Consider the following 21,082-nt stretch of genomic DNA (forward strand, 5'->3'; position numbering starts at 1 on the left):
ACGAAAAAGTAAATTGAAAATGCAGATAAAAGCTCGCGGCGTTTGGAATCGCGACCAGGTAAAAGCGGGTCTACGCGGGTACCTGCCGCGTTCCTTTCAAAAAAGGCCGCAACTTTCCGATCCTTTTTCCGTCTCATTCTGAAAAGCATCGCGTTAATAGGTTCCGCGCCACGTAAGATCGAACTCGAAAGATCGATGACGATACGAGTACGTGTAAATTAAACTGAAACATTTACATTATGAAATTGCCGGGCATTTACTTAAAATCACGCTTTTTCCACGTTTATTTCGCTTTCGAAGAATAGAAATTTCAAATCGCCGAACTTGTTGCGTTGTCAAGAGTCATCGGGCCGTACGCCGCGTGTAGAGAAATTTCTTTTTTTTCCTGGCATTTTTTCATCGCGATAAACTTGCAACATTGCGTATCCGGTGAGCGATTACGGTTAAAAAAATTGACCTTACCAAAGGTTTTCTCGTATTTTTCCCCGGGAACAAATACGCGGTGTCGGGCGTTTCATAGGTCGGTGAAAATTCGCCCGTTTATTTCGATCGCAATGGAGGTTTCATCGACGCCAAAAGCAGCATCGACGAATACGAATACGCTTTTTTCTCCTTGTTTTTGCCCTGCCACGTTAATACTTGGACTGCATCGAAAGTTTATGAGAGCGTTAAAAAATAGCGAGCGGCGTGCATGTACGCCGTCGGCTTTCCCAAACTTTCCAAAGCGTACGAATCGCGAACAGTAGCTGGAAACCAGAGCTGTCCGTACGTATATTTTTGAAATAGCTTACTCGACTGCCTCGTTCGATGTTTGTCGTGGAAATTTATCCTGATATTCCTCACCAATCCCTCCCTCTCTCTCTCTCTCTCTCTCTCTCTCTCTCTCACTCTCTCCTTTCCGCCTGTCCTCTTTCTTCCTTCCTGTTTCCCTCCTATTTATGAAGCGTAAACACGCGATAGGTACCTTTGTTTGCCGCGTTTTATAAATATTCTCGAGATTGGAGAAATTACTTTTCCGTTTCTCTGTTTGTCAACGTCGCGAGCAAAGCTCGCGCTGCGTCAGCTTCGCGGAATCGTTCGCTACTTTTCCTCGCATTCCGGTTAGACGGAATCGCCATTCCCTTGTCTACACGCGTTTCCTCCAGAACTGTTTCTCATCGCGAAGCCAAGTCTCGAATTGATTTTATCGTTAATAAGCTGGCGATACCGAGGCTGCGACGGCTTTATCGGCCTGTATTTATTCACCGTCTAACGTTGCATTATTCAGTGGAACGCTCCATTTTCGGTCATTGCTTTTCTTACTGCCGTTCCATTTACTCTGCGGATTTAAGAACAAGCGAGAAGCACTTGGATCTTTCCTTTCTGCCGGGATTATGCTTTTTCCTCTCCACTTTTACGTTGTTTCTTTCGAGCTTGGCTGCTCGATCATAGTTGCGCGAGGGAAACCTTTTTCTCCATAGACACGCGCAAAACCTACACGTTCTACCGGACGTTACAAAATTTAAGGCCATCGATCGTTCAACGTTTACAAGATAGTCCTTTTTACTACGCCGACGTAACGAAAAGAGCCGCGTGTCTTCTTTGGACTGTCATCGAGGTTGCCGTTCGATCGCCCGCGGAGCAGTTAACAAAATTGCAATTGTTAGAGGATCGAAAAGATGTCCGTTTCCTTTCCATTCCGAGTCGGCCAAATCGATCAAATACCGCGACGAGAAATTTCCGAATAACCGACGCGGAGTGTCGAACGCGAAAACCACACCGGGTCCGACTTAAGTACCAGGAATTCGACAAAGCGGTCTCGTCTCGCTCGTAATTTAGGGATTCTGCGCGAAACGGCGGGGAATTAACTCGCTCGCTGGTGGCTGCGCGTCAAACGCAAAACGCGCTCGACAACCCTCGCTCGTGCTTTCTCGGCCCTCGTGTATACGTTCTTCGCGAACGAGCGTCATCCTCTCCGGGCGTAGACACGTTTACGCGACTCCTTCCAGACGCTGGTTAACTCCGCGCGCGGAAATAGACTCGCTCGCCCCCTCCTGCCCCTTGAACTTTTCGAACGATCTCGCTGACGATGGCACGTTGTAAGATTTTTCCTGGATAATTTGTTCTACGATACGAGATAATCGATAATCGAGGGCAAGTTGCGAGGGAAAATACAGAATGACGCGAAATTTAACTAAAATTTTCTATCGCTCGTTTGATCGCCGTTTTCGATGACGAATGCGGAGAATACGAGGAGAAGCGCAGCGATTCGAGAGTCGGTAAATGTTCGAAAAAACGAGGCCACCTTCGATCTCGATGCTTTCGAAATACGTTGCAAAGCTCGACGTTTCGAACGGTTTTGTCCTATACGCGCGGCCGGCGCTCGGCCTTTATTTGCGAATTACACGGAAAAATATTACACGTAGCTCGGCCTGAGTTTCCAAGCTGGGTCGGGTTACAGTACTTAACAATATTCACGGCTTACCCTTATCGGTGTAAACATAAAAAATGCCACGGCGGTGAGCGGATTAATATTAGATACTGCTACCTACATCGAGCTTTGAGAACCGAGGCCTACTTTCCCGCATAACCGCAACACTAAGACCGAACGCCGCATCGGTTGTACGTATGCGCCGGAAAAAGTTGTTTAAAACGTCTTTAGCGTCTAGCGATATATTCGAAAAGCGTGAAAATCCAAAGTGCCTTTTTCTCGATATTCGACCGATATACGAGAAAAGTTTCGCATTGTTGCGATAATAGAGGATACGTTAATAGCCAATAGTCACGGTGCGTTTAAGCGGCTTCGTAAAACGCATTGCCGCGTTTTACCAACGTAAAAAGCCCGTCTCTGCGTATAGAAGACCCGATTGGCGAATCAGCGCGCAAGGAACGAGGAAAAAGAGAATTAATGTTGCGGAAAGGTTCCGTCGTTAAACGGACGCACTCGAGTTTACCAGGAGAGGAGTTACGTCGGCGAGAGGGAGGAAAGGTTTCGGTGGCTGGATAATAGATAGGTATTTGCTTTGCGCGACGTTCGGAGACGCGAGTTTGAATGGGCGGTGATTCTCGCGAGAGCGAGCTTCCGACGTATTAAAACAGAACGGCTTTCGAGAGATCGGTTTATAACGCACGGTCGTTGGCTCGTCGTTCGATCCGCGTTACGGCCGCCGTTCCAGCAATATCGAACCTTTTCGTCCATTCTCTCGCGTTGATCCCGCGGCTAAGGGCGAACGATCGGTCGGGCATGTTCCGCCGAACGTCGCGTCTTGTTTTCGGCGCTCTGCGTATCGACAGATTCGACAGGGCACGGTTGCTCGCGTTCACGGTGAAACGCCAGAAAAAAGCGGCCGACCGACGACGACTCGATCGAAAGCTGTCTGCGCGATGGCTGAATATTTACAGGTGGTGTTTGTTGCGTTGAAACGCGGCTCGCACAGTTTTTAGAAGTTTTTCCAGTCGCTTCGATAAACTCGCCTGTTTATTCGTTTACACGGTCCGTTTACGTTTTTGTCGTTTTTACAGCGGTGACAAACGTAAGACGTTGTCGAGGCAAAGAATCGAGATTTTCCAGGATCGTTGGCAGCAGCAAACGCAGGCGGCGAAGCGTTTCTACCGAGCGAGATATTGCTCGCGAGAGAAAGTGTCAGCGGTATTTGTAACGCTCGTATCGCAACGGATGCACATATCCCGCGGCTGTTTGAAAATTATTCCGTTCAAGGACGGGACAATAACGTATAAACAGATTGCCTGCGAGACGTACGTCCCGCATGATGTTCGAATATGCTACCTGTGACATCCGTGTGATCTTCCGCCAGACTGATCCTTCTGTGCGAGACTTTGATACGTCTCCTAGTACGATGACGTGCGTGTAACCATCGAATCTCTGTCCGTTTCATACGTTGGTGCGTGAAAGGAGCGTGAAAACGGAACGAGCCAAAAATTCGTAACAATTTAGACATTTTCGCTGCGAGAATTCACCGGGTGTACGAAATCGGTTGCGTGCCTGTTACGAAGTTAGTTTCAATTTCATTAGTTGTTCCTTGCCACTTTGCAAAACCTAAAGCAAAAGAAAACGGACACCTACTTACCTTCGTATCGGTAATTGGTAATTCCAGCTCTCGTTGTTACACGTGTTTAGTCCGTTGGACGTCGAAACGATCGTCATCGATCGAATACCGAGCGCCGAAAGGGAGGAGCCGCTCCCTCGTTCCTTTATCTCGCCTTTCAAGTAGATATCGATATCGCGATACCGTCTCTTCTCTCGTTCGTTCCAGCCTGTATGTTATAACGCGCGTTCACGACTCTCCATATACATTTTCGGAATAAAGAGATCCTTGTCTTGTGATTTCGTATTAGCTTTTATCGATCAAACGAGGAACAAGGTACTTCGCTTAAGGCGACTGATGGCGAAATCTTTGTCGGAAGTTTCGCGAGTATATTTCCAGAGACACGTTGTTGTTATCCGTGTTGCCGAGAATCCGAAAAAGTAGGGGCAAATTCTCGACGTTAGCTATCTCGCGAAACTACTTTGCCAAACAAGTAGATTTCTCCGATTAGTGCGGTAAAATCAGCTTTCGGTATCGATGATACAGCTCATCCTGTTTTCAGCGTCTACACGCGTGTCGGGAAACAGCGTGGTCTCGATATCTTCGCAGTCTTTCGTTGCCTCGTTTTCTTCGTACAGCGTTTGCCAATGAGAGCGCGCGTTATTCCGCGTCTCTGTTTTTCTTTTCGCCCCGGACGTTTGTTGCTCCTCCGAGACACGAACGAACACCCTTAAAGCTCACGCGCCGGAATCTTTCCCTTTCTTCTAGCAACGTCGCGTTCGTATTTGTTTCTAAATTACAAGAGAATAGTTTTTACCACTTTAAAACGTTCGCAGTCGATTTGGCAAATTTGTTCCACCGAAGGGAACTCAAGAAAAAAAAAAAAAAAAAAAGAAAACCGAAATTTCACTGAAATTTCAGTCCGTTTCCGAAGAATTGCGAGAATTCGGCGAATTTATAGGTTCGTTATTTACGTTTAAAAGTTAGTTGAAACCGCAGCGAACGCGGACTAATCGGACGAGGGAAGGAAGGCGCGGTGAGCAATTTTAATGTAAATTCGTAGAGGATGTTATTTAAGTGGGCAGCTCGTACGCCAGACGAGAACGATAGTCGGGATAGACCGCTTCGAAAGGGCCGAGTGGGGTCCGCCTGGATCGCGTTCCCCTCGCGGCCCATTTATCGAACGTAACGACCGTTCGGGCAACGTCACTGCCAAAGACAAAGTTCACCGTTGTAAGCGGTTATCCGTGCGGAGAAAAGCAAGAAAACTTTCGACGAAAGTTGGCCTATTTTTTGCCGGTTCGCCGACGAAAAGTCGTTAAGCCGTCAGATGCACTTTCTCGATCCGCCTCGGGAGCCATTGCGGCTTCAACAGCTGCTCGACGCGGTCTAATTTGTCCGGACGACGTCGTGTTCGCGATTACATCGCCGGACAACGCTCGACGAGACGAAACTTGCCAGATTACCTGCACGCTCGTACGAGGCGTAAGAAGAGGAGCGAAAGGTTGTGGCTGGCGAACGCAAAATCGAGAACGCTCGATCGAGAATTTCGCTGGTCCGATCGGTCTAACTACGAACGATCAGGTGGACAAACGTTTCCGTTTGCGTCGTTGTACGTATAGACATTGACGCGATCGTGATTTGTTTGCCATTGTTCCTCCCGTCTAATAAGATCGATACGTAGCACCTGTCGCTGGCGGTCTATCGACGTGGCAAGATATACCAATCACGAGCACACGGATACGATTAGGTTTGTAGCGAGTAGGTTGCCGCTTACTCGGACGGAATTGCGGCTATCGCCGATGGATTCTCACCGTCGTCGACGATATCTCGTTAACAGCTTTTTATTTTACCTTTGACCGCCGTATCCCGTTGGAAACGACTAACAACGAACAACTGCAAGCCGCCACGTTTCGTCCGAGTTTAGCTACGATCGTTCCAACACGACGTGACAAATTTCCAACACTTTGTTCGAGCGCGTCACGACAGAACGCGTTACGACAGCGGCTCTGTTTATCGATGAACGACGGTGTTCGCTTTATCCGTCCAATGTTCCGCGTGTCGTACCGTCTTCTGCCAGATCCAAGCGGCGCTCCGGGTGTCGAGCTCGTAACCGTTTGCTAGTTCTTTTTATCGGCACGCCGCGCCGGACTCGCAGATATAATACAGTTTCGTTAAGCTTTCGTCGTTCGACGCGTTCATGACGCGGATACATAAATTATCGTTCGGTTCAGCGACTCCCCGTGTTCCACAGTTTCTTTCTTTTCTTTTTCATTTTCTCCTTTCTTCCGCCCCCCCCCCCCCGTGGAAACCGACGTATTTTCGCGTCGCTCGTTCGCGAATGTCTGCTGCCGAGTGGAATCTCTTTTTTCCTACGGTAATTCAGACTGCGCGAGGTTTTGTACCGATGTTGTTGCGGTATATTTCGTAACGCTGTAAAACTGGTCCTCGAAATTTGTAACGTCCCGCGGGAGCCGTTGCGCAGATTTTTTTGTAACGGCTAAATTTAGAGTAAAATGTTTCAACGTCGCTTTTATATCTACTTTGTTGAGCATATATTAAGCATAAAACGATATATTTAGCACCTCCGCGAGCGCTTTAAAAAGATAGGTTGAAAAACAAAATGTATCCAAATAAATAAAAAAGAAATAAAAAAAAAGAGAGAGAAGGGGACAAGAGAGTTAATAACTCAAACGCGTCGACAAGTGCGCGAGGTACCGTTTAAAAAAAAGAAAAAAAAAAGAAGAAAAAGGCGACGCAAAAAAGAAACACGTAGCAGATTATACGACGTTAAATCACTCGGGGCGAAGCAATCTCTTCGAAATACGGCATTACCTCGGTTTTGCCACTCGGGCTACTCTCGCCCTAACAACTTACTTGATATTCGAGCAGCGTCGATTAAAAGCTGCTTCGCGTAATTCACCGTTAATCCGTCTAGCAGCACGTTTGATCGTCGTTCTGGCGAACGGAACCTGCGACGCCTTGGCCGAAAATATCTTTGGATCGACGTTAAATCTTTGGATTCTTCGACGTTGATTAATCTATTTTTCGCTAGTCGATTAAGAAAATTAATCGCTCTGCGCGATGGGCTTGCCTCGAGGAACTCGGAGCTCTTCTTAGGCTTGCAACGATCTTCCGGATAAATTGATCGGCGCCGTTAAAGATATCTCGCTCTGTTGCGCCGCTAAACGCTCAACTGGCAATTTCGATTTTTCTTTTGGCTGTTCCAGTTTCACCGCGTTCCGTAAATCACAGCTATCGTACACGGTGCAGCGAATACAAAACGGAGAAGATCGGAGCGCGTATCCGTCTAACCACCTTCGTTTCGATTCTTCGTTCGAGTTCTCCCTTTCGATCCTCCCGTATATCAGGTTTACACCTCTTAACGAAAGATTACTCTTTCGAGAATATGCCCGTATCGTTGGACGTTCTGGCAACCAACGATGAACGCGGCCGAGTTTGTAAATTTTGCGCGCCAAGTTTCGATAGGTCAGGAATAAAGTCCGACGTTTCGCTGGAAGTTTCCGCGATGAGGAGCGGATCGCCCGCACCTCGTCTAACTATCAACCCCGTCCACCGTCCGACCTTCTCGCGCAATTTCCAATAACGTTCAGACTTGCAACCCCTTTATCGAGAGAAACTCGTCGAACGAGGTGTTTCATCGGTATTTCGCTTTAATTAACTTTTTAACTTTATCGATAAACGTTCGAAACATCAACGAACGCATACGTGTGAGAGCCCTTGGCCAGAAAGTCGTGCAACTGACTCAAGATTAAACAGCGGCTTTAAACTACGTCGCGCAAGAGTCGGATCTTTTTGTCGGAAATAAAACCAGTTGCTTTCTAAATCGTTTAACGGATGGATTCCTTCCACAACCGTGAATGTCAGCGTTCCGCCTCTAACGTAATATCAACGCTTATTTTCTTTGCGTTTATAACCACCTTTGTCTTTTTTCCCTCTTCTTGCCTCTTCTTGCCTCTTCTCCTTTAAAACAACCCTTCCAAGCGGCTCGCTGTCTCGCGGTAGTTACGTCGCGGCTCGGTCGGACGTCGTAACGTCGTGACGTCGTGACGTTGTGACATCGTGACGGGCGAATAAAACTGTCGCCGTCGCGCCCTCACCTTTTAGCCGCTCTTTTTGCATAAACGCTCCCTCGAGGTGACGTTTTCGTCGCGAAACAACACGCTGAAAATTCCGATTGATTGCGCTGACCGCTCGCCGATCAATGTCAAACGTCTCAATTCCGTGGACGTAACAGCGTTGAAAGCAAAGTGAACTCTATCGCGGGCCGTGACGATTCCAGTATAGGCGAACGTAGTCCGCTATAGGGATATAATTTGCAGGATCGACAAACGATCGGTCGTCGTTGCTTTCGTCCGGAGCCTGGCGATTAAGAAAGGGGAGAAGTTAATTTTGTTATTTACGTCGGGTGTCGTGGGGCGGCCTGCGACTCGAGACACCGGCCAGCTGTTAATCACGGTCTACATAGAACCGTACTTTAATTACCGTAGTTAACGTCGTAATATCTTGGGAACTGCGGCTGAAACGGAGCAAGAGGAAGCAAGGGGGTCGTAAGCGCGCGTGTTCAACGGAAAGTTCGTAATAACGAAACACGTTGCGGGACTTTGATTCTTCGTTTGGTCGCTGAGCTTGGAAGGCGATGGCCGCGATGCGCGCCATACGTTCATGTCCATCGAACTTTATCGACAAGAAAGCCAAGTTCAACGGTAAAGTTTAATTTCACGCGGCGCGTGTAAGAGCCGATTCGCCAAAGAAAATACAACTATACGGCCGGAGAAGCGGTAATTAAAGCGGAAGAAGAAAACTTGGCCGAGATAATTGGCTCGTCTAGCATGGAATCGCAAATAACGCGCTAACGTTAGAAGCTTGTAAACGGTAGCGAAAATCAAGTTGGCGGCCAGCGTTTCCTCGAAATTGGAAATTTCGCGTTGTATTTTCTACTCCGGCAAATTAGCGGCTATAAGTCATCGTCGGCAGCAACAACACGGTTACTCGATATCCCTGGCAAAGACTGACCGTCGCTCGATCTCGGTTCAGAAGCAATCCGCTGTTCTTCCCGTATACTCGGTCTGCCGCGTTCTTGCCCCTGCACGCCCTGCTTGTCAGATCCAGCCTCGCATTAATCACTCGCTCCACTCGCTCAAACCAGAGAACCCTTCTATCTTAAATCCTCTCTGCGGCATTCACCGGTGGAATTCTTACACGAAAGGATTTCCGGAAGCAACGGGTTTGCAGCGGGCCGTGTATTTTCCAAGGGGTGGCGACAACTCGGTAACGAAAGGGCGTGCGACGGTAGGCCGTGATAAAGAACGCTGTCACCGGACGGCAATCGAAGACAAAAGGGGAACACGGTACGCGGTTCGTAGCGGCGCGGCGTGGCGCAGCGGTGAAAAAGGGGGCCGTGAATCTCCGTCGCTTTCGGCTCTGCAATTATTTTTTACCGGCCTGGTATAAAGGGAGGTGGCGACCGAACGAGGAGAGGGGTGAATCGCTCGGGATGAAACAAAAGGGATCAGCGCGAGGTGCTCTTTATTTCCGGCGACGGGTTGGCGCGTTATTATCGGAATGGGGCGGCAGCGAACGGAGACACGGATCGACTGCAGCTTGGAACGACGGGGCAGGAGGGTTTAACCGGCTGAGAAGGGAATTAGGGACAGCGGCGAGGAGGGAGCGGGAGGCGGGAGACGGGAGGCGGGAGACGGGAGGCGCGAGGCAGGCCTCGGTGAAAAACTAGAAAGAACGGTGCAGAGTTATGCCGAGAACGCGGCGAAGAAGAGAGGAGGAGAGGCTGGATTAAATAAGAGAAAGCGGTGACAAGCGAAGGAGAAGAAGGAAGCGGGCAGGAAACGGGGGAAGGCAGGCCGAGAAACAGGCTAGAGGTGGAAATACGACGGAACAAATGGAACGGCGAAGAATGGAGGGAAAGCGTGGAAAGTGGTAAGAGAGGAATGAAAGAGGAAACGTAGGAAAAGGGCGGATGATGTACGATATAATAAAATCGGGGTCAGGCCAGTCTCTACTGGATGGGGAAGGAGCGGATGAAATTATAGAAACGGCGACAAATGGGGAAGAATCGTCGTCGTATGGATGCGCCCGCTCTATCCGCGAAACTATCGGTCGCCTTTGTTCGGTTCGGTTGGCACGAGAGAAACGAAAACCGGAGAAACAGAGGATCGCCCCGGGGCAATCGATACGTCCAAGGTATCTAACGCGTTATAATCGTTGTTATCGGCTAATTCTATTATACGTATAGAAAACCGCGGTGGAGAACGCGGTGCGAGAAGAACGGCCGACGGAGACGCGAAACAGGCCAAGAGGATAGGAGTCGGCGGAAAAATCCTCGAAATTATTCGATTCGGTCGGTTGACGACGGCTGAGTCGATCGGCGATTAACGTTAAATGCGCACGCCGAACGGCAATTTTTTCCAAAGAAAGTGCCGGGGCTACGCGGCAGAGAATCGTTTCTACAACTTTTCTCCTCCCTTTCCATGGTTCGCGTCTCTTCGAAGATGGAAATCTTATCTGAAATCGGAATAGGTCGGGGTTAGGTTGCGCTCGTAGAAATTCATATCTAAGAAACCGTGTTATACGCTCAGCTGGTCAGATACTTTCTTCACGATCCTGGAAAATCGACTCGCGTCAACGATAAGATCCGAGTCCTTGCGAATCGTTTCTCCCGGCACCGTGAAATTTCGCGGAAACGAAATTCGAGATACGTACGTACGTCTGTCGTGTTGCCCGCACAGCTAATAAAATACGACGAATCGTACGACGTTTCTACAAATTTCTCCACTTTTCCGCGAAAATTCGCTTGAAATTTTCCAAAAGGAAGGAGGACGCCGTCGCGCGGCTAAATTCATCTCAATGTCCAGTACTCGTCCGCAGCTTCGCCGGGAAATCTCGCACCGTCGATTCCCTCCCGTTTTTAATCGTCGGGCTCGGTGAAATTAGCCCGCTGCGTTCGGGCTGCTTTCGTTTTCTTCGCCGATACCGGATATCGATCTTGGTATTTCGGCGGAGAAACGCAGTCGAGAGACGCGTCTCGCATGGACGCGCACCGGTCGCTCCCAATTGGATGCAGCCGTACGTCGCCTCGTCCGACTTCGTTAAAAGCATCTCGCTGGCAACCGCATCGGCGACGACTCGACGCGACCGGTGACATTGTTAATTAGAAGTGCGCGCGCAGTGGCGACCAGCGAAAAACGAGCAGCGGAAGAAACTGCCGTGGTACGAGCTTTTTAAAAAGGCACGCTTCGACGCACGGCCACCGATAAAACGGCGATAAAACTAGGGTCGCGTAAATCGGCCGATGGAGAGAGGAACGGAGGCAGAGGGACGAGCTTTTCCGATTCCCGACCGATAGAAAACGCTTCTAGGTGTTTACCTAGAAAGCTAAGTGACTCAACGAACGAAACACCGCGCCTTCTGTACGGCTCGGAAACCGCTGCTAATCGCGATCCCACCGTATTCCGTCAACGAGCTGCAACCGGATCGTTATCCGGCTCGTTCGTCTGTCGCTGCTTTCGCAAACTTATCGTCCTTACACCTTTGCCTCGTGTCTCGTTTACGAGCCACGGAAAACAGCGCTCTCGCGCGTCCCTGTCTCGTCGCGTTTACGGGCATTTCAATACGGCCGATAGCTGGCAACGTGCTTGGAGAAGCTGGTTCGCTGATTTCCATCGTCGATGTTATTAGAAAGATCGATGTTATTAGAAGACGGTTAACGGCATCTAGATTCTGCCCTCCTTCTCCTTTCTCACCATACGTGTTTCGATGTTAACGGCAGCGAGCCACGTTAAAATCGTCAACCTTCTCGCCTCCATTCCCGTTCGACGCAAAACCGCCGACACGTTTATTTATGAACTTTACTCGAGAGAGCGTTACACTGTATCGGTGCGCATGACGTGGCAGAAACTTTTGTCCTTCGATACCGTTGCATATGCCGAGTTCGAACCGGAAGCCAGCTAACTTCCTGTAAACCGGCTGCCGATTTTAAACGATTTCCAGGATACGATTTCCGTTTGTTGTTTAACGTCAAAGCCGGATAATATATATATATATATATATATATATATATATATATATATATTATCGGGGATGCATCATGGTACATTCTGGATGGAAGCCACGTTCTCGCGAAAAGTCTCGACAGAAGCCTGGATCGATCCGCCACTCTATTCCGAAGTTTCGAGTCCTTTGTCTCGTTCCCATTGCCAAAGTAGACGGAGCAGAGTTAGTTGTCGGAGCACGCCGAGCTGAAAGAGTCCGATGCACAAAGGTTAGAGGAAATTACGGAGAAAGACGTATGCGCGATAGGTTTGAAAGGGGACGCGCGATCCAAGAACGAGGCTCGTTAAAAACGTTAAAAGGCCAGATCCTGAATACGGGTCTCTGGTTGTAACTGTCGGCGGAGTATAGATCGACGGAGGCGCTCCGACTTTGCAACAATTTTTATTATCATCGACGGATGGTCTTCGAACCGTGGCACGGAGGAAGAACGCGACACGGAGAAAGGGAGCGTAAGATTGATTTGGAAGCGCGGTGACGGCGCAAGAGGACGAGCAAAACGTGAAGCGCTGGAAAGGGACGCTCCTCGGCTCGAAAGTCCTGTCTTTTTTTGTCGAGAAGCTTCGCTCCGGGGAAGCGAGATTGCCCTTCCGAAACGACGATGTTCCTCCCTCGCATACGCGACGACCGCAACTTCCTTTCGGATCGTTATCGAAACTGCTGGTAAATCGTCTCCGCTCGTCGTTCCGATCCTTCCAAAAATGTCACGCGTGGCGAACTTGGCCGCTTTTCTAGATCTTCTAGTCGCGATGCTGGATATAGCTGCGTCGGATAGCGTAGATAACGTAGGAATTGGAAAACGAAGGCGCACAACGAGTCGTGACAAACGAGGTTTCGCCTGTTCCGTGGTCGGGGGAGCGGGTAGATGAGTCCCAGGGCGCCGGTACGAACCGGTAGCGGAGAAAAGTCGGAAATGGATTCCTCGGGGGTGCGCAAACGAGGGTAGACCGCGACGTAATATTACGAATCTCTCGCGAGCTCGGCTAAATTCAATAGGAAATTCGACTCGAGGTAGCTCGACCTATCCTTCCAACCTCCCTTTCTATCGCCGCGACTGTCCGCCACGATCACGCGTAATACACACGTACGCGCGGTAGTCGGTGGATGAGAAAGGAACGGAGGATAGTCGCGTCGCATCTAATTGCATCCGTTGTCGTTTTTGTTTTAGGACCACTCGACGGATGAGTAACGAAGCGTGGCCCGCTGCTCTCAAGGTACACGGGATACGCTCCCTTTTCTTGTCTCTAACGAACCGTCGCGCAATTTGTATTCCGGCTTACCTGTCGACGTACAACCCGCGGACGCGTCGCTCCGTCTCGCCCTTTGTTTCTTACCTTCCTCGTCCACCTCTTTTCTTTCTTTCTTTCTTTCTTTCTTTCTTTCCTCTTTCCTATTGTATCTTTTCTTTTTTTTTTTTTTCTTTTACTTCGAACTATCTCTCGGAACGATTTGTACATTGTTTTCTCTTTCTTTCTTCGTCTTTTCTTTTCTTGGTCTTTTTCTTCTTTGCAGTCGAGACGAAAAGAGGCGGTCGATCTCTTCTACGATTTGGCCGTTGTTCGTCTTATCAGGAGGAAAATTTAGCAACGGTCTAAAAGATGGCGAGAGACAACGAAGAGTTGGTTCCGTCAGTGACTTACGTATCGGAGCAGATGTTTCTTTATCGACGCGCGCCATCCTAATTACTTTCATTCCCCTCGGTCGCATCTGCAGTTGGCACAATTAAGATAATTACTGGAAAACTCGACGCTGCGCTACGCTTGCACGGCGTTTACCGTCTGAGCGATCATCCTTTAAGTTATTCGCGTTTGCCGTTCAATTGAACAAATTATCACCGAATTTGACGCAACGTGCTGAAATTTCTACAGAAACGTTATTAATCGTTTTAATACGGAAGGATGATCAATGGAAATTCACAATCGCGTGGGATAAAGCGGCAGACCGGACGATATCGAATTTCGACCTCCGATTCCCAGAGTTCACGGATTTATCTACAAATGTTTTTCACTCGTGGACACGGAATTCCCACGATATCGCCCTCCCTCACGATCATACGTTGGTCAATTTTCATTTTAATCGTGGCAATGCACCGCGGCGCTAAACAATTACGGTAGGCGCGATCGCGCGTTCGGATTAAATTCTTGGATATCGCTCATTAATTGGCGGCCGCAGATTTCCATTTAATTTCCCGTAATTTGAACGGGATTGACATGTATTTAGAGTCGCGGAAGGGAAACACGCAGAATCTTGGCAACCTTGGCACGCTTGGATCGCACGCGTTCCATTTATAGCTTTTATATTTACGAATATTTACCACGCGATAAATCCTTTCTCGACGATACAGTGCCGTTCTAATTATGCCATAATTGGCCAATTTTGTCGATTTACCGTCGCTAGATGAGACAAATTCGAAATTGGAAAGTTTAATGGAGAGAATAACGGGAATTTTAAGAGCAGAAACCTTCTCACGTTGAGTGGACTGGACGACCGTCGAGTTCGCCATCGAAATTGTCGCAAACGCGACGGTTGCTCGCGATTGAAGCCGAAAGCTTCTTAAACTTTTCTTCTATATTCCGAACGTAATTTCCACGTTTTCTCGATAATCATATTATATATTAGACTCGAACGATATCTTCTCCGGCGATTTCTTTCATCGAAAATCGACGACTCGTTGGTTGCTTAACGTGTTCTTAACGCGGCTCGTTTCCGTTCGTCGGAAACCGTTGCGAAACGGTCCGCAACGCAATAACTAAGCGAGTTTAATCGAAAATCGGAACGACCGTAACTCCAGGAAGAAAATTTCGAACGATTCCGCACTGTCCACCGCCACCGTCACGTGTCTCGTGAAACGTCACCTTCTTTAATTATTTTTCGTAGCTCGTGGCCGTTTATCGATAGTTCCAAGGAACTAATTCGCTGGATATTTCAGACCTCGGTCCGAATCCCCGTCAAACATATTCATAGACGTTTCTGTACGCCAGTTAATCCGATCGAGCAATTATCGGAGATGCCGTGCATCTAGCGAATTTCCCAGGTGAGGAAACGAGAATTCATTTATCGTTCAAAGGGTGACACGCATCGTATCGGGTATTCGGTATTCGGTATTCGACGAATATACCGCGTTCGATTCGATCGGCATAACGACGAAAAATAGCTTCGGAGGAATTTCAGAGACGAAATTCTTGTCTCTCATCTTTTTGCTAGTAATGTTTCAAGCGTTGCAAACGATTTTCCGACCACAAAGAGAAAGCTTCGACGTCCGTTTGAGAATCTAGGCAGTCCAGTCGAGACGATTAGCGAATTTTTTTTTCTAATAATACGTTGGCTAGACGTAATTGCGGTTTTTTTCGTCGTGACGCAGACGTCGTGAGATTATCACGAATCGCTACGTAGGAGACGCGAGAGTCGCGTCCAAGAGCAACGAAATACCAGTGGCATACGTAAACTACAAAGGAAAGCAGAGCACGGGGACATTCGCGTGCATCGGGTCCCCTCGATCGAAAATCTCGAGATTTTCTACTTTCTCCGACATCGTGGAAAGCGTGTTTCCGAAATGAGCGCAGTTTTCACCTAGATCTTCGTTGTCCCTGAAACCCTCTTGCAAAAGTATCGTCGCGAGAGAACTTTCCATCGATCGGATTCTTTGGATCGCGAGTTCGTTTGTTATAGAACGGCTTGCTCGAATAGATATTCCATTTCATTTCCTTCTTCTACTAAGAAAATCAAAACCTTTGAACACGTATGAGAAATATTTAACTCGAGATGGCTCGTAAATATCGCTAGATATCGTTGATCCTTAGTTTCCTTATAATCTTAGTATCTTGTAGAATTTCAGGAAAATAAAAATCTATTAACCTCTATCGTTTGTAAATTTAACGGGTAACGAGATATTTCGCTCAGCGTTTCCTAGAAAATTTCCTTCGCGTAACGCGAACTCCTTGCTGATATCGAGTTTCCAACTCGAAGAAAGTTTTCAGCGAACGAAACAAAACATCTCGGTAGCTGCCAAGTTTTCGAATTATAGCAATTCGTTGTTACATTTTATTGCAAATTTCACATTTTTCTCGCCCTTGGCTACTCTCGAACGCAATAGAACTCTCTAACGTTCCAAAAACGTTTAAAAATTGCCAGCTAAGTAGCACAGACGTCCCTATTTAGAAAACAGGCGCGCGCGTTATTAACACGTTTCGATTGGAAACCACGTGGAAACCACGCAACTCTCCTAGACGACGATTCTTCGCAACGGTCGAACGATTCGTCGCATCGAAGAAATATCACGACCTTACATGCTGACTTAAAGCCGCGGTTTTACGCGACAACGTAATCCCTTTGATTCGGATAATTTTATTTGTCAAAGGGACGCCGCTCGGTCGTTGGCGATTAATTTCGATCTTTTTCGGACGGTCGTCTACCTATAGAGCTGGCAAATGGTTTTACGGGCGGAAAACAGCTTTAGCGCGATAGAAATTTCGTGTACGCGGAAACGCCTCTTTTTAAACGGACATAATCAGAGAACGGTAGTAGCATCGCTAATTGCGTTAATTCTCCACTCCCGTTCGTTTGACTACCGGCGACAAGCGGCGCTGAACCGGCCGGTACAATACGCATACAAAATGCAAAACAGACGTTCGTGTTCGTTAATCTTTTAAATCTGGTCGCGTTCGCCGCGATTTTTTCAACTGTTATACGATTAGCGTCGATGAGCGGAGCCGCGCCGTTCCCTGCATCTCCATGCGTTCGAAAAATTAACGCCTGCTTTAAAACTTGCCTCGTCGAGGAGGCGGATTCAACTCTATTTCCGATTTTGATTTCTGATTTCTGATTTCTGATTTCTGATTTCGTCGTTTCCGTCTCCCCGCCTCTACGTTGCTGAACGTAGAACGAACGAGCGATGAAAACCGGTAACAGATTGGGAAAAGTTGCTGCGATTCATCTTGGCGAGGAAGAGAAAGCGGAGAAAGAGGAGGGCGGAGGCTAGAAAAACCGTAATAACTGATCGAAAAAGGGGTAGAAAATAAGAGACGCGGTTGACTCGCTCGGTAGCGGAGATAGCGTTATCGCGATCGGCAACCAACCGGATAACGGAAACGGAGATACCGTTATCAGACATTCGCCTGCGAGCTCCACTAATTTCAACCAACGTTGGAAATATCGCGCAACTTTCGAGCAGCGAGTTTATCTCGCGATCTTTCGGAAAGAGACACGGATACAGGGGGTGTTGGAAGGAAAGGAGAACGAAGATGAAGGGAAACCGGCGGAGACCTACGGGTTGGCTTGACCGAAGAAAAACAAAAGAGCCAGAGCCCACGGCTGTTTTATCGTTTTACTTATCTACCTACTTTGTGGCTGCTAGGGATTTTAGCGTCTTTTGTGCCAGCACGTAACACCTAAAAATTACGGTATAACCGTTGTACGATGGAAGTAGCTTAACGCGCAAGATGGGTACCGGTAATTAATTCTAACGCCAACGTCGCTACGCGAACTACGCGGAGGCAAGCGGATATCGAATACCGAGTACTCCACTATTTTTATCAATCGTGTTCTCGTTGAATTGTTTTCACGCGCGTTTAGAAACAACAACTATTACCAGCGAATTTCGATCCAATTTTCAGCTTTGCTCTCCGCTCATATCTCCGGCGAAATTGCCCCATGAAGCTTTTCGATTCTCTTTTTTCTTCCTTCCTTTCTTTTTTTTCTTTTTTTTTTTTTTTTTTTGTTTTTTCCTCCCTTTTTCGTTACACCGCTTCATCGTTTGCACATACAGATAGTGGGTTGAAAAGTTAATTTAAAACCGAGAAACGTTACAGTCGGCAAATTAATTTCATTACGTTGATCGATTTCGAGCCGAGAAAAGGTTTCCGCTCGAACGAATCGAAGCGGAATCGTCCGCTTAACCAAGTGTAACTCCACTAGCCGCTAATACACGCGTATGCGGTTAATTAATAATCGGCCCGTTCACGCAGATTCGATGCTGTGCCGCCGCATTAATTGAAATTCGGTATCGTGCCCTGGCGTTATCGGCGTTATCGGCGTTATCGCGACGCTGCTCGATATCGTTGTTCGATCTGAATTCGGTTCGATTATCGGAACGACCTAAGGAATATTTAACGAACGAAAATGGCGTGGAAGTGGCGCGAAGCGGCGGCAACGAAAGCTTATCCGTTCGTTGAATCCTTCTCCCGTTCGTACATGTTCCCCATCGAAATTTCTATTAAACGCAAAGCACAGTTTTATCTTTTGTGAGGGCGCGCGATGTTTCGCCGAAACGATGGCACTGAACGCGTTAGGAGGTTAGCGGGACCGCATAAAGCGTTGGGAAATTTCCGCTTAAATCAACGATGCGGCGCGTGTAATAGCCGGAACGAGCGACTCGCTACGGCAGAGATCCGATGAAAACGAAGAAATATTAAAATTTGTAATGGGGAGAAGGGCGCTTTATTCGAGTGGAACGCGTCGCGCGATTAACGAACTGACGCAACGAAATAAAACGCCATTGTATTATTTCCATTGGAGGCTGATTGAAATTCGAGGGAAATAAAGCTTGGCTGCGATGCCACTCTACATGACGCACCGTTTTCAAAGCACTCGCTACTCCGAGTGGGATTTCGCGACGCGTAAATTTTCGAGTCATCGATATCGCGCGAATTTCATCGATTCCAAAGGGAACAAGATGCTGACTGAATAAACATTGAAAAAAAGTCTAAAGCTTTTTCCCGATCGGTTGATATTTTTTCACATTCACATTCATCCGATCAGAGTATTTCGCTTTGCGAATCGATCGGCCTCCAATTCTAACTTACGGTATAAATGTACCATATAACTAAGATTTAAACGGTTTCTAATTCTGTCGGTTTCTAATTTGCTCGATGATAATTAGAGGAATCGCGTTTAGTCGATCGGCGTTGAACGTAACGGGCCAGAGAGACATCGTAATGTTTGATTTAGCTATGGTTTCGGTAACGAACAAAGGCGATTTATACATACCGTTGGCGCACAGATTGTTCGTTGTCGCGCGAGACGAGCAAACAATCGCGATAATAATCGGACACGGCCGTTTTCCAGTCGAGGACGAGTGGAAAGTCGGAACGCGATCCGAGGCGTGGTAATTGCGCCACGTTGAAGAACACGGCGAGAGTCACGGGCTATGAATGAGACATAAATTTCTAAGGAGATAGGAATCGTTAGTGGCGCGAAACGTATGCGCGTCGCCAGCACGACAGAGCCTTGCGAGAGTTTGCCGGTTTGACGCGTGCATATCGCACGGCCTAACTACTACTTAGCAGACAAGCGAATGCCGTGCGGTGCGCCCCTCGCGTCGCTCGGCCATTGCGTCGCATCGTCCACTCGTCCGGAAGACGGTCTCCCCGTTGGATTTGTTTCTCGCTCGAGCTTTTACCAACCCAGGCAACTCCTACGAACAGAAAGAGAAGTAATCGGAGCGACGGTGGAAAGAGTCGATACACGGACATTAAACAGACTTTTCTTTCCAGCGAGATCGTTTCGTTCGTTGTAGTTCGACAGGATAATACCATCGCGTGCAACGAAAAACAAGAGGAAAAGTAGAACGTTCTATTTTTTCTTTTTCTTTTTCTTTTCCACGCCCAAGTGTATTTAATCCGAGATACGGCTTTCCAATATCGTTGATTAAAGGAAGCGCTCGGCGACTTTCCCAATATCGCTAGCTCTTCTTTAAGACAGAAATAAAATCCACTGTAACCCGGTTACGGGCCGTACGGCCGCTCGCTGTCAATTTCGTAGCGCAGCGTGTGCGTTTTCCTAGCGAGAACCGTTTTTCGTCGTACCGTTTAAATCGCGGGAGGGTCATAATCGCGTCGGTGCACGTTGCGTGTCCATTGTGCAGCGAGTAAAGGCGCCGGTTACCGTTGCGGCACGTGCGTGTCGGTGGCCGTATATCCGCAACTAGATAAGCCCCTATCTCGACAGGCCAATAACATTAGCCGTGCACCGAAACCGGGATACCCCTAGCACGCGGGAATATTTCAACATGGGGCCATTAACGTCTTGCCCTCGGCTGCTGCCGTTGCCGCTGCTTCTCTCTCTCTTCCTCTCTCTCCCTCTCTCTCCCTCTCTCTCCCTCTCTCTCTATCTATCTTTCTCTTTATCTCTCGTTCGTTCGGTCTTTCGATTTTTTCCACCGTTTAAATCCGTTCAATTCGCGAATAATTCCTTGGCACGATCGTTCTTTCATTACCAACTTTGCTCTCTCTTTATTGCCGCTGAAAGAATAGCGTGTCGGTCTTTAAGAGCCGATAACGGCTAGCAGGCAGAATTTATGCAGTTGCCTTTTTCAACGGAATTCTCCCAAAGTCGTTTCCTGTCCTTTGAAAATTGTACACTTCTCTCGCAGTCGAGTTCCTCTCCAAGTTAGACGAAGAAGAAACGTTAGAAATAGGGTAACGCCGCAAGATAAAATCTAACGTTGGCGATTAATTCGGATCCGAAAGGGCGGCAAATTGCCACGCTCCACGCACTCTCCACGCACTCTCCACGCACGCTCTAGCCTCTCTCCGTTTCATTTCGACATGCTGAGCGAGAATATAGATACGTCGAGAGAATACGTCGTCGTTGTTGAGTAAGAAGTCGGCTCGCAGCTGCTACTTTTACGCGAGTTTATCGCGGCAGTCGCTACGAGAGGGCCGATAAGACTGGCGGAATGACACCGAGCGGAACATCGCTCGACTTTGTCGTCCCGCGTCGTTATCTTTGCGTTAACGACGTGTACGAGTGTACGGTCTAGTTACGTCGTGGGCGGTAGAACTGGCTGATAAATTCTCTCCCGTTGTGTTACCTTGACGTATCTAGAGTCTGCGTGCCGTGTAACAGTAGGCGACAATATGGGTGCGTAATTGGCGTGATTGTCGCGTTCTTGGTTGTCGCGTTTGAAAATTCGTCGACGTTATCCAGATTTCGCTGTTGCATTCCGAAAAGCGATCTACGAGTACTCGATC

The 21,082-nt window shown here is 48.0% G+C and overlaps 1 protein-coding gene across 6 annotated transcripts in view; it reads left to right on the top strand.

Moving 5' to 3' along the window:
• Nucleotides 1-21,082, top strand: part of LOC138183119 (leucine-rich repeat-containing protein 24) — a 227,378-nt gene that overhangs the window by 69,433 nt on the left and 136,863 nt on the right. For 4 of the 6 annotated variants that reach the window (XR_011173990.1, XM_069119710.1, XM_069119697.1 and 1 more), the window contains one exon: nucleotides 13,282-13,327. The exons of the other annotated variants lie outside the window; for them this stretch is intronic. The gene's annotated coding sequence lies outside the window, so the exon portion shown is untranslated. The remainder of the gene's footprint in view (nucleotides 1-13,281; nucleotides 13,328-21,082) is intronic. 6 annotated transcript variants of the gene reach the window in all.

The sequence above is a fragment of the Bombus flavifrons genome, chromosome 1 (genome assembly GCF_040668555.2).
Source record: "Bombus flavifrons isolate JBK064 chromosome 1, iyBomFlav1_principal, whole genome shotgun sequence".
NCBI classification, from domain to species: domain Eukaryota; kingdom Metazoa; phylum Arthropoda; class Insecta; order Hymenoptera; family Apidae; genus Bombus; species Bombus flavifrons.